Here is a 13,046-nt window from a genome sequence, read left to right as displayed (position 1 = left end):
TAAGGATTTTAACAATCCTCCCTCAATAAAATGTATAGAACATAGCATATTATTATATTATATTTTGTAGGACAATTAGTTTGAAATGCTATATAAGGCTTTAATGACATGATTAGACATATTGACCTAATTGAGATTTTTTAACTCTCCATCCACTTGTAGAAGAAGACCTGTTTTTTCTTAATGTCCTTGGAACAATTATGGAGCATAGTTTGTGTCACAAAATGAGTCTTGATGACTTCAAATGATTCCAATGATCAAATGTGTGTATTTATTTTTTTATCATAGTGAAATTAAATTAGATATTATTTGAAAAGCTAACATGGAAACTGCACATTTGTAGGAACCAACAACACTTTAAGAAATAAACCAGAGGTCAAAGATGCAACCAACAGGGAGTTTTAATGTATTTTGAATTATAATTTCAAAAGATGAAGTTACAAAACACACAGAATAGAACTATAGCATCTTCTAAGCAGAAAGCCAAGCAGCTGGAGTTCTTCTTCAGAGACAAGCCAGGAATAAAAGAACAAATTAGATCCAATCAGGGCTCCCTGCTGTAGGCTCTTCATCTCTTTAGTAGTAAAATTAAGCAACAGACTTGGGAGGAGTCCTGAGAACAATTCTATTAGGGTTGTGAATACCTCAGATCTTTCTGTGTATAAATGTTGATTTAAAAACAAAGTTTCCCTTCCCGCTCTCCAAGATATGGTCTCTGCAGCACAGGCTGGCCTTGGACTTAGTAGCTAGGGTGGGCTCAAAGTCATGACTGCCTTGTCTCAGCTTCTTTAGTATTACGATTACTGGTGTGCACTACTACGCCCAGAAGAGTCTTTATTTTTTAATCTCAGTTGTTATAATCAAGTATGAATTTTCTCAATAAACCTTCCCTAGTTCAATTCTTTATGAGAGTCAAACAGTTTGTGAGAACATATGAGGAAATCATCCAGGATGGTCCAAATGAGACAAGAAGTCGGGGTCATAAGTAGGATACATGGTCATAATGTACCAGCCTCAGCCTGGCATTTCAAAGACGACCAAAACTCGATGATGTAATCTGCATTTTCAGCTTATAATCTGCCTTCCAAACTCCACTGAACCCATATCCTAAGCCCCCTTACGTTGTCAAGTAAGTAAGAGGTTCTGCCATGTTGAACAATACACATTGACTCAGGACGTCACCCATTTGGGGATTCCTCTGCGTTCCAAAGGCAGCTATTGTCATTATGTGAGGACAGGATTATTATGCCACTGAGTCTCGACTTCTACCCTTAGTACTGAGATTCAGGAAGAAAGGGGAAAGAGGAGACCGGGTTTTATGTGATAGTACTAGAAAGTGTGATTATAAAAAGAGAAATAGGTATAAGAATATGTTCTATGGAGGTGTGGGGGAAGGGGGTGCCTCAGCAGGTCCATGCCTAGGCATCCCTTCCCACTGAGGGATCATAAACACACACACACACACACACACACACACACACACACACACACACACGATGGTAGAGTATAAAATAAAGTTTATTTAGGCATGGGGAGGCGAGTTAAGTGGGTAGTAGAGGCAGAGAAAGGCAGAGAGAAGCAGAGAGTAGAGAAGTAGAGTCTGGCCATGACCATGTGGAGAGAGGGGGGAAGGGAAGGGAGAAGGGAAGAGCCCAAGAGGGCAAGAGAGAAGCTAAGAGGGTATGAGAGGCAAGAGAGAGAGGAGGGGCAAGAAGCCCCTTTTATAGTGGGCCAGATCTACCTGGCTGTTGCCAGGTGACTGTGGGGTAGAACTTAGACAGAATGCTAACAGAAAGAACAATGGAGATAGCCTTGGGAGAAGTGTAAAGACATTACAAGCCAATCCTTTCCTGGTGGACCTGAGTATCAGCCAGGAAGGCTTTTTAAATATTTAGTACTAGGTCCAAGCAGAATGATTGCTGAGAGATAAGAGCTAGTCACAGCTCATTCCTACCCAGGATATGTATGGACATAAAAGCTGTACGATTATTGACCATAGTTTGTAGGTCTGGCTTAACTTCCCTTCAGATATCATGTAGCATCTCTAAATCCTGGTCAGAGCATGCTGAAGGAGGAGTTCACAGCTGATAAGAAGAGAAATGTATGCTCATGTATGTGAGCTTGGACATGAGTACTGTGTATTTGTTTAGATTAAAAGAAAATCTATCAAGGAAAGAATATCATTTGAGCTTTGGGGTCTTGTGCCATGTGACCTTGGAAGTCAGACAGGAAGAGCAACAGAGAACTAAATTTTCCATAACATAATTAGCTTGAGCCAGCCTGCCTATTAGGAGTGTGAATATGGACATGTTATATGGAATAACACAGAGACTAAACCCTCAGTGTTTGGTAATCAGGAGTAAGCATATAAAAAACCCTTTTCAATTCCATCCAGATAAACAAAGACCCTTACGTCCTGTGAGCATCATAGATGGTCCTGAAGCTGTGATTCTGTGTGCTTGATGGTACTGGACCATGCCAGGCATAGGCGTAGGGCAGACATGATTTTGTGTGGCAAGATGACACTTAGCTAATTAACATTCCTTCAGGAGGCTTTAAAAAATTCATAAATACATCCTGTGTCTAACCTTGGCCTGAGAACAGTGAGGTCTAGCCTTTGCTGCTCCCTCCCCCAAGTAAGTCCTCCAACCTGATGCTAGAAGACATTTGCTTGACACTCTACCTCTCTCCTTCTTTGTCTCTTCTGCAACAGCACCATAGCAACTAGCTTGGACTCTGTTTCTTGGAGACCCATAGCAGTGAGGGAAAAGCAAGCTGGTCTTTTTCTCAGGTTTTATATATATATATATATATATATATATATATACACACATACATACATATATATATATACACACATACATACATATATATATACATACATATATATACACACACACACACACACACATATATATATATATATATATATATATATATATATATAATTATTGGCACAAGAATGAGAAACTGAATTTGTAATTCTATTCATGACATTGCTACATTGAGACAAGTTCAGAGTGAACCCTTTGAGAGGCTCTCTGAGTTCCGAAGCTGGTTCTGGAAATCCGCAGGTTTGGCCTGATGTCAAGTGTCAGATATCTGTTGCTGCAACTCTATATTTTAATTTGGTGTTGCACTACATAGCTTGTGTGTATCGCTGATTCATTGAGCCAAACTTTCTACATGGCTCCTGTGGCAGATCAGGAGACACACTCACTCTTACAATCGTTCAAATAACAACAGCTCTTTGAAGTGTGTGGCCTAGATTTTACGCCATGTTACTGCCCTATCTCATTTCCGGAAGATTAGTTTGTTTAGTTTAAGTTTTGTTTTACATTTGTCTTTCTAATTTGGTATATAAATACATGTAGGAAATTTAGCTCTGTGAAAAGAATAAAGCATACGGAACCTTAAAAATGGACTCAATCCTCTTAGACTCTGATGCTTCACTAACTAAAGCTTATATAAATATATAAATAAAGCTTGGTGATTTCATGCCAACCAACATTTTCATTGTATACTGGAAAACACTTTAATAATGTTTTTAGAACACAAAATCAAACCCTGTGTGTGTGTGTGTGTGTGTGTGTGTACTTGTGTGTGTGCATGCGCATACTTGTGCTCAAGCACATATAATATATAATATATATAATGAGTACATATACATTATATAAGTGTGTATGTGTGTTATTTAACTTGCACAGACATACATATAGGAGATACAATGGATTTAGGTTCAGGCCACTGTAATAAATGCATTATTGTAGTGAAGTGACTCATAGGATTTTTTTCTTGTGGTTTCCAATTCAATATGAAAATTTTAAATTTCATTATACCGTTGACTACTGTGTAATTATTTAAGTAAAAAACAAACATACCCTAATTAAAAATAACTCATTGCTAAAAAAGTGCTGAAGTTTTGCTGGTGGACTTCTTACTTCAGGGTTAATTGCTGATCGTGATGAGTGAGGCAGGGTAAGACAGAGGCGGTTTTGTTATTGCTGAGAGACAGCAACGAAGTTGTCAGCATTGATTAACTTCTCTTTCCGTGGAAATCTTTGCTGTCACATACAAGCTAGTCAACAATATTTTCATCATTGTGGAATCTTAAAAATGAACTCAATCCTCTTAGACTCTGATGCTTCACTAACTAAAGTTTATATAATATTAAAATATTATATAATAATGTGGCTCTTGTCATTTAAGCAGCATCTCCAGCAGCTCTGCTTGGGGAAGAATTAATGAAAATAGTGTGTGTGTGTGTGTGTGTCCATGTACACGTGTATGTGTGACTGTGTGTGTCTGTGTGTGTGTCTCTATGTGTGTCTGTGTTTCTCTGTATGTCTGTGTGTCTGTGTTCACAAGAAATGACGCTCTAGCCACTAAAGTTTTTACCATTAGTCATTGCTTCACGCTCCACAAGAAATTCCAGTTTTTCTGTCATTGGGTCACAAGCAGGGTAACTTCTTGAAATGAAGTCACGAGACCTCTCAAAAGTTGCTCGTGACTTTAAGTCATTTTCGTTAAAACCCCTTTTAATGTTGATATTTTATCCTCAATGAGTACTGGATGCTCTTGGGACTTGGGAAGAGAGTCTCACTCTAAAGGTTTTCAACTTACTGTTCCAGACCTGTCAAGTGAATCATTGCCCAAGACCTTACAAAATGTCGCTCTTAAATAACAAGACCTGAAAATCCATAAAATAGCTTATAAAACAGAAGCTTTGTTAACTGACGTTCTTATATTTACTGAAATAAACATTGAAAATGTCAATTAAAAACATGCACATATGCTAAGTACAAGAGGTGGAAGGAGTAAGATTAGCGGCAGAATTTCTGAGTATATCTTCTAATTTTAAGACTGAATGATTTATGTATTTAAAATGCAATATATAGTTTCAAGTTTCTCAATATAACTTGAAAATAAACTACCTTATGTCTCAGCTCTACCACATCCTAGTCGTATTCTAAAAGGACTTTAAGTCTTCCAATAGAGACCCTTTTCCCTTCTGCTCTCTTCTAGAATAAACATAGATGTCTACCAATATATGAATACATAGAGAAAATGTGGCATATGTGTAAATGGAATATTATAGAGCTGTAAGAAAAGTAAAATCATTAATTTTTCATGTAAACTGTGAGATGAAATGTCAAAACATCTTATCTTTGTAATGACTTAGGATGTTGGACCTTAAAGATCCTTATTAGTAATTCACATATTTCCTTTGAGAGTTTTTCTGTTCAATTAATTACCTCATTTATTGATTGGCAGTTTTTAATTGCATTTTATTTTATCAGTCATTTATAGTCGAGATATTGACCCTCCAACTGATGTAGCCAATGCAAACTTACGCAGAAAGAATGCTACGGTACATAACTCCATACCTGACCTCAAATTATGCTGTAGAGCCACAGCGACAAAGTCAACATGATATTGGCATAAAAACATTAATGTTGACTAGTAAAGAGAATATGAAGAAATAGCACAGCTAAGACCTTCTAAGTTTTTTTTGTCAGGATGTGCCAAGCACTGTACTGGGGATAAAAACTATCCTGTTAAACAAATGGTGCTGACAAAACTGGATATACTGCAAAAAAATGAAACTAGATTTTTCTGTCTCTTGCTACTTAACAATCAATTCAAAGTGGATCAAAGACTTTAATTTAAAAGATGAAATCCTGTAACTACTAGAAGAAAACATCAAAATATATATCAAGTGTCAGGAGCCATAATGGGACAAGCTAATATACTAGCAAATGATCATCCTGAAATGCCTGTCTTGGATTATTATATAATCTGCGACAGGTGAGCCCCCATTCAGCAAGGCTGTGGGGGACTAATTTTAGGAAAGATTCCTGCTATTTATATGCTTTTCCTGTTATTATCATACATTTATAATAATCAATAAGTAATAGCACACTCCTTTGGAGCAGCTCTCTGCAGATTCACGAAGATGTATTTATTGTTTTATAGTGGTGCTATGTAGACAAATAGATGACTTAAGTTTTAATGATGATCCTATAAGAATTCCTAAAATTTTATTTATGATTATTAAGCTCTTTTATAATAGGACTGCTACTAGGTCCTTTTCTATAGTCAAACTGCAGTGAGAACTCTGCAGCCTCCCAAGTGTCACAAGTTAATTGCTCTTAGATGGCAACCAGAAGTTCTCCTACTCAGAGCACATTCCAAGAGGTTGTAAAACAATTAACTAAAGGTCATAAAAAGGGAACTTATAGGTCTTAGGACAGAAAATAAAATATTGACTGGCTTTATCTATACAAAACTTCACTTATAACTTAGTTATGGTTTTAAACTTTCTACGAACCTGTAGAGAAGACAAATGATAGCTAGATAATTACTCCTAATGGATATGCATGTAAACATTCTCTGTTGTAAACTTCTGCTTCAATTTATGACTTGGTATTTTGTGTGAACTTATGATGAACTTTGGAACATGTGATTATGCATTCTGAAAGATGTTTAAGGGCTAAGGATAAGAGAAATCAGACCAGAAGAATTGAGTGAGAGGAACAGAGCTGAGAGAAGAACTGAACTGAGGAGAAGGTTTTAGTCAGAAGAGATCAAGATTAGAAGGAAAATGCAGAGTGGAATAACTTAGAAACTATAGGTAACATAAAATAACTAAGAGAACAGTATGCAGGAGGCAGAGAGAGAGGAAAAAAGAAGATGTTGCAGAGAGCAGGAGCAGGCAGGCTTCTCCTTACCATGGACAGGACAGGTCCCATGGTAAGGACAAGGCAGGCTTAGTCTTATTAAGAGAAACAAAGTCTTTTTCTTACAAACATGGATTTAATTTATTTAGCATTGAAAGGGTAGAAGCTTTTTCTTTCTCAATGCAATAAATATTGGAGTCCATTTTTCATCCAGAATGAGTGAATTCTTTCTGCACCGGTGTTTGGTCTTTTGCTCCATATTCATATGTAAGTATGGATGTGTGTGTAAGTATGTAATTGTGAGAATGTATGCATGTGTGTGTGTATGAAATTGTGAGAATGCATGCAAGCTGGACCCAGCTGACTGCGTGAAAATATGTATGAAGCTGTTTGTATGAATTTATGTGAGATTATGCATATTCACTTATGTAGAAGTTTTTCTTTCTGCAAGTGTTTTTCTCTTCTCCTGGTTCAATAGAAACTTATTACTCCTAACTTCCCCCTAGACTGACAAGCAAGAGGCATTTGGACAATAAGGAAAAGGTTCTAGCAACTAATCTTTTACTTAATCTCCTGCTGTTTTAGGATGAGGTGCTAAGTGCCTGAGACTGCAGTCTCTGGCTTCAGAGGAACGCAGAAGGCAGGTAAGCTCCATTAGCCTAGTAACTTAGATTTAGATAAGTAAACTTTTTATTATACAATAACCCTAAATTTTTCGTAAGAAAAAGTCTGCCCCCCCCCCCCCGATGCTCTTCCCCCCCCCTCCACTGCCTCAAGAAGAACCAAGAAGAAAAGAACATCTTGCTGGGGCTGGCTTCCAGCAATCAAGACATGTGGATGCAAAACCTTTCTGAACCATATTCCAACAGCACCAGGATAGTTTCAAGAAATAACAAATGGACTAAATTAAATTTGAAAGTTTCTGCACAGCAAGGTAAACTATCAGATGATTCAATAGATGGTCTACGTAATGAGAGAACTTCTTGGACTATTCCTCTTAAAGAATACATCTTGGGAAAAGGCAAAAGAGGTTGTGACAGGGACTATGTAGATTAAACTTTTTTCTAAGCCAGGGCTGATTTTAATTCCTCCAAAGCCACAGCAACAACAACTAAAACTGTTTTCAGAGGGATTACATATGGAACATTAGAGGAAGCACTGATTTTTAAAATTCTTACTAGATGTGATTACTATCATCAGTGGAAGAATTTAGCAAATAGCAATTTTCAATTTATTTGCTTCCTTGTTTGTCTTTGTATTTGATTGGTTTTTAGACAACTTTCATACTGTAGCCCAAGGTCACCTTAAATAATCTTCTTGGCACAGCCTTCCAAGTACCTAAGCTATAATTGTGAGCAATTACAAATAGCTACAATATATTTACTACTGCCTAGTGTCCATAATATGATACTGGAATGTACTTTGAATGCTACCAGAGGAGAAAGGAAAGCACCAACAGAGCTACAGACTCTTTGATCTGCAGTGGTGTCCTGCCTGCAATATATGCTGGTACAGTAGTGGCACAAAAGTTGTGTGGATAATCAACCACTATCTGATTGGATTTAGTGCCCTCTATATGAGATGGAACCATGCACAACTGTTGGGTGGTCAATGACCTGGCACTAGCTGGGCCATGGATGGGGGGTGGGGACCATTTACTAGTGTTCTGCTAAAGGAACACAGTAATAAAATGACTCCTGAGAGCTTTCTACTGTGCTTGAATTCAGTGATTCCTCCTGCAGTAGATGGAAACAAAACCAGAAACCAGAAACTGAGTAATGTGGAGAGAGAGGGGAGAGAGAGAGAGAGAGAGAGAGAGAGACAGAGACAGAGACAGAGACAGAGACAGAGACAGAGAGACAGGGACACAGACAGAAAGACAGAGACAGAGAGAAAGACAGAGACAGAGAGAGACAGAGACAGAGAGACAGAGAGACAGAGACAGAGAGACAGACCTCAGACTTCGGAAGATGTGTTCATCAAATCCCTCCCCTTGGGACTTGCGGAACTCTGCAGAAGAGGAAGCAGAAAGATTCTAAGAGCCACGGGACCGGAGGGCATCAAAGAAAGGAGGGTTTCTGAGCACATCCGGGCTGATACACAGGAAATAGAGACTGTGGCAGTATGCACAGGTCTAAGCCCAATGCCCTCCCAGTGCTGAGAGGGGAAGTGGACACATTCTGCCATTCCTAGCCCAGAAACTCTCTCTCTGATTGGCAGCTGTTTGGAAAGGAAAAAGGATTTGCCAATGAACCTTCACTGGGTATAAAACCCACCCTTAAAGGGCAGCTCAATTATAGATGGCCAACACAAAATAAATTCAAGGGTATTTTTTTAGACTTTTCGTCCCACAATGCTTTATCTGGGCCTTTTTTTAAACCTTATAGGTCTTTTGCTTATATATTATAGTTTTCAATTTTGAGTTTCTATTGGATTTGTGTATGTGTGCAAATGTGTGCATATCTCTGCATCTCTATGTGTTCCTTGCACATTTTTTTGGCTAATATTTTTTCTGTTTGTTTTCTCCTGTTCTAGTTTGTATTTTATTTTATTTATTTTTATATACTTGCTTATTTTCTAATGTATGTGAGAGAGAGAGACAGAGACAGAGAGAGAAAGGAGGAATATGGATTTAGATAGGTGGATAGGAAGAGAAGATCTGGGAGGAGCTGGGGGAGAGAAACCACACCCAGATATATTGTATGAGAAAATATATTTTCAATTTTTTCAAAAAGGAAAATCTCTACTTCAACACTTAAAATGAATTTTTAAAGTTCTAATTATTGAGTTAATATATTGTTTATTGATTCATTATAAATTGCCCCTAAATTTAGTGTCATACAAAAAAGGTAGATGAAACAAATTGAGCATAACAGTGGCTATAAACAGGCCAACATTTTTTATTATTTCTACTATTATGCATATTTGAAATTTCTGAAGTAATAGAAACCTACAAAGTTAACACTGAAACCTTGAATCACTGACTGACATGTCTTTTCTCAGCTATCGCCCTTTCTGATGCTCATGAGGATGAGACCTGGAGCCTGGATTTTGTGAATGTCTGTGACTGCGAAGCCAGCACAAGGTGACTTTGGCAGAACCAACCATGGACTACTTAATTATCCACAGGAAAAATTATTGTTATATAATTAGAAAACCTTTTTTTTCTATTTACAACTGATTTTTTATTACTTTAATTTATTTACATTTCAAGTGTTCTTACCGTTTTCCCCCTCTCCTGGAAACCCCCTTTCCTAACCCCCTCTCCCTGCGTCTATGAGGGTGTTCCTTCACCCACCCATCCACCCACTCCCACCTCCCTGCCCTCGATGCCCTACACTGGCGCATCTATCAAACCTTCATAGGACCAAAGACCTCTCCTTCTACTGATGTCTGACAAGGCTGTCCTCTGCTACATACACAGCCAGAGCCATGTGTACTCCTTGGTTGGTGTCTTAGTCCCTGGGAGCTCTGGGAGGGGTGGGAGTGGTTGGATGATATTGATGTTCTTCCCGTGGGATTGCAAACCCCTTCAGCTCCTTCAGTCCTTTCTCTAACTGCTCCATTGGGGACCCTCACACTCAGTGTAATGGTTGGCGGCAAACCTTTGACTCTGTATTCATAAGATTCCGGCAGGGCCTTCCAGGAAACAGATATATCAGGCTCCATTCAGCAAGCCTTTCTTAGCATCCACAATAGTGTCCAAGTTTGGTGACTGAATCCAGGATGAATTTCCAGGAGGGACAGTCTCTGGATGGCCTTTCCTTCAGTTTCCGCTCTGTACTTTGTCTCAATATTTGCTCCTGTGAGTATTTTGTTCCCCTTTCTAAGAAGGACTGAAGCACCCACACTTTGATCTTCCTTCCTCTCGAGCTTCATGTGGTCTGTGAAACTTTTTTTTTTGTTAAGGAGTTATAAATTTGAAGAGTGCATAAAATGGAGCAAGCAGCATATTAGATTTTAGAAGTCTCTGATTCTTCCACAGATTAGGACTAAGTCATAGCCCTTGTGATATATTTAAAAACAGAGGCCCAGGGAACAGTCCCCTGCGACATTTAGAGCATTGTGGATGCCTCGTAGAAGTTGTCAGAGAGCTCTCTGATTTGCTTTAGTAATGATCAAATGACCTACATCCACACAGGTGTCGTATAAACTAGAATGAAGTTCCACAAATGCTCTGTCAGTCATAAAACTGTATATAAGTATCTTTCCCAGAAAGTCAATTTCACCAATAGTAAGAAAGGGGAAAAAATCATAACTAGCAGTATCTGGATCTAAAAACAAGCCATGTGTAAAACACGTGTGTAAAGTATCTCCTTAGGACTTTGATTCATATAAATTTCTGGTTACATTTACAATTAGTGGTGAAATGATAGTTAAATATTTAATGTGTTTGAGAGTTGCTCCCAGAACTATTATTATGGGGTGGTTTCGTTGGCACCATAAAACATTTTTATGTTTTAAGATGTGTTTGATGTGTCTAAGACATGATGCAATGATAATACCCCCAACTCCAATAGCACTCCTTGGCTATTAATACTGTTTGTTTCCTGAGGCTTTGTGGGGGAAATGTCCTAAACATAATTATTCACTAATGCAAATAAACATTGAATTACAGGAAAATTAAGCCTTCCACCAAACCCCAACTTAGTATCACATCCTAAAGGCAGTCATTACAAAGTGTGAATTTTGTAATGCTTCTGGGTGGAATTATGAAATAGTGAGTTCTGCAATCAGTATTTTCAACTCCCATTTGGAACATCATCATAAGGGAATATAGTACCTGTGTCTCCCTGCTTCTGTAGAAGGGTAGGAACCAAACTTCCCCATGAGCACCTTGCTCTAAGTGGCAGATTGCCTCATTGTGAAGATGTGAGCTAAGTTACTAGTCTTTTGGGTAAGACCAATTAGCCAACATACATAGCCTTTCCCCTCTGCCATCCTCAATAACAGATCTACCAGAATATTTTCCTCACACTCAATCAAGGGAAGCCTACAAGAAATGAAGCCACGGCTGAAACCTAGCTAGGAAAATTGGTCAGTGAGCCATCAGTAGAGATGGGAGGTCGGGTGAGCTGAGCAGAGCATTGTCATGGCTACACAGGCCTGAAAGTTTCCTTCTCTAGACACGATCAACCAAGATACACCATACATGATCAACCAAGATCTGCAGCTTCTGTAGGACTGCATTCTGGGGGAGAAACTGAAAAGGTACAGCCCTTCATTTATAGAGGCGTGCACAGACTTCATATATATGATGTTATCTGTTTCCCCTTTTCTTAAGTCCTGGCTGTATGAAGTACCGAGCCTGTTGTTTCACTGAGAGCATCCACTGCCATGATGCTTTTTGTCAAGCTTGCATCCCAGGAAATCATTCCCAGAACCCTTGGGTTTCACCCCAACATCCCTTAATCCTAAGGCTGACTTGCTGCAGAACTGCGTTAGAAAGCACAGGGGAGAAATGGCAATTGTGGCGGCCATGTTCTGAGGAAGTGAGTTATTGTCCAGCCTATAATGCCGTTTATTCAGGATGACGTTGATCATGTGCTATAGTTCATCCTCAGCAGAACTGAGCGTGCAGAAGGGACTGGAAGAAGGCGGTGCAAGAAGTGTAGCGAAGAATGACAAATCAGAAGTGAAGAAGAGGTTAACAAGAGTATATGGAGACTGGGAAGACCCTTCTCTTCCTGTACCGACTTGTATTTAACCATACTGATTTTGCTTTCATTCCCTTAGAGGAAAAAAAAAACCAATAATATTATATATCCTAGAGGGAACCTGTGTAGTATTACACTGTCCCTGGTCAAAAGAAGTCTCTGGACAAGTGTCCAGATAATTTCCGGAATCTTGTTTCTCTTTCTTTTACTTAAATCATAGATCTCTTCACTTGTAGCTATTGCTGTCTAATAGCCACTGTACAATAAGTTGGTATTGTGACTTAAGTTAGAGCCATCTTTGGTAGCTGTCTTCGATAATATTGAAAATGGATACAAAACTCTGGGGTGAGATAACCAATTCACATGCAAATACAGGAACGCACATGTCTTGTAAATGCTTCAAGATGTTCACAGAGTCCATCGTCCATGGGGAAGAAGTACACAGAAAATATGCCTGTGTAAGTTTTGATAACCTGAGCACAAAGATCTTAGTATGTTAGAGTCTAACTTTAACAGTCTGACTGTCTCGCACTGATAACTTCGAACATTCTCTAATCTGATTTGTATTGGCTATTGATGAAAATTAAGCTCAGTCTTTTGGCATGGTGTTAGAAGTTCATAGAGAAAAATAGGCATGTTTCCCCGTGGGAGGAGAGCAGCTTTACCCCGTCAGTGGGCCAGCCACCCCAGACACTGACTCCTCTGTACT

The sequence above is a fragment of the Apodemus sylvaticus genome, chromosome 13 (assembly GCF_947179515.1).
Source record: "Apodemus sylvaticus chromosome 13, mApoSyl1.1, whole genome shotgun sequence".
NCBI classification, from domain to species: Eukaryota; Metazoa; Chordata; class Mammalia; order Rodentia; family Muridae; genus Apodemus; species Apodemus sylvaticus.
Note: the sequence above shows the minus strand (reverse complement) of the source record.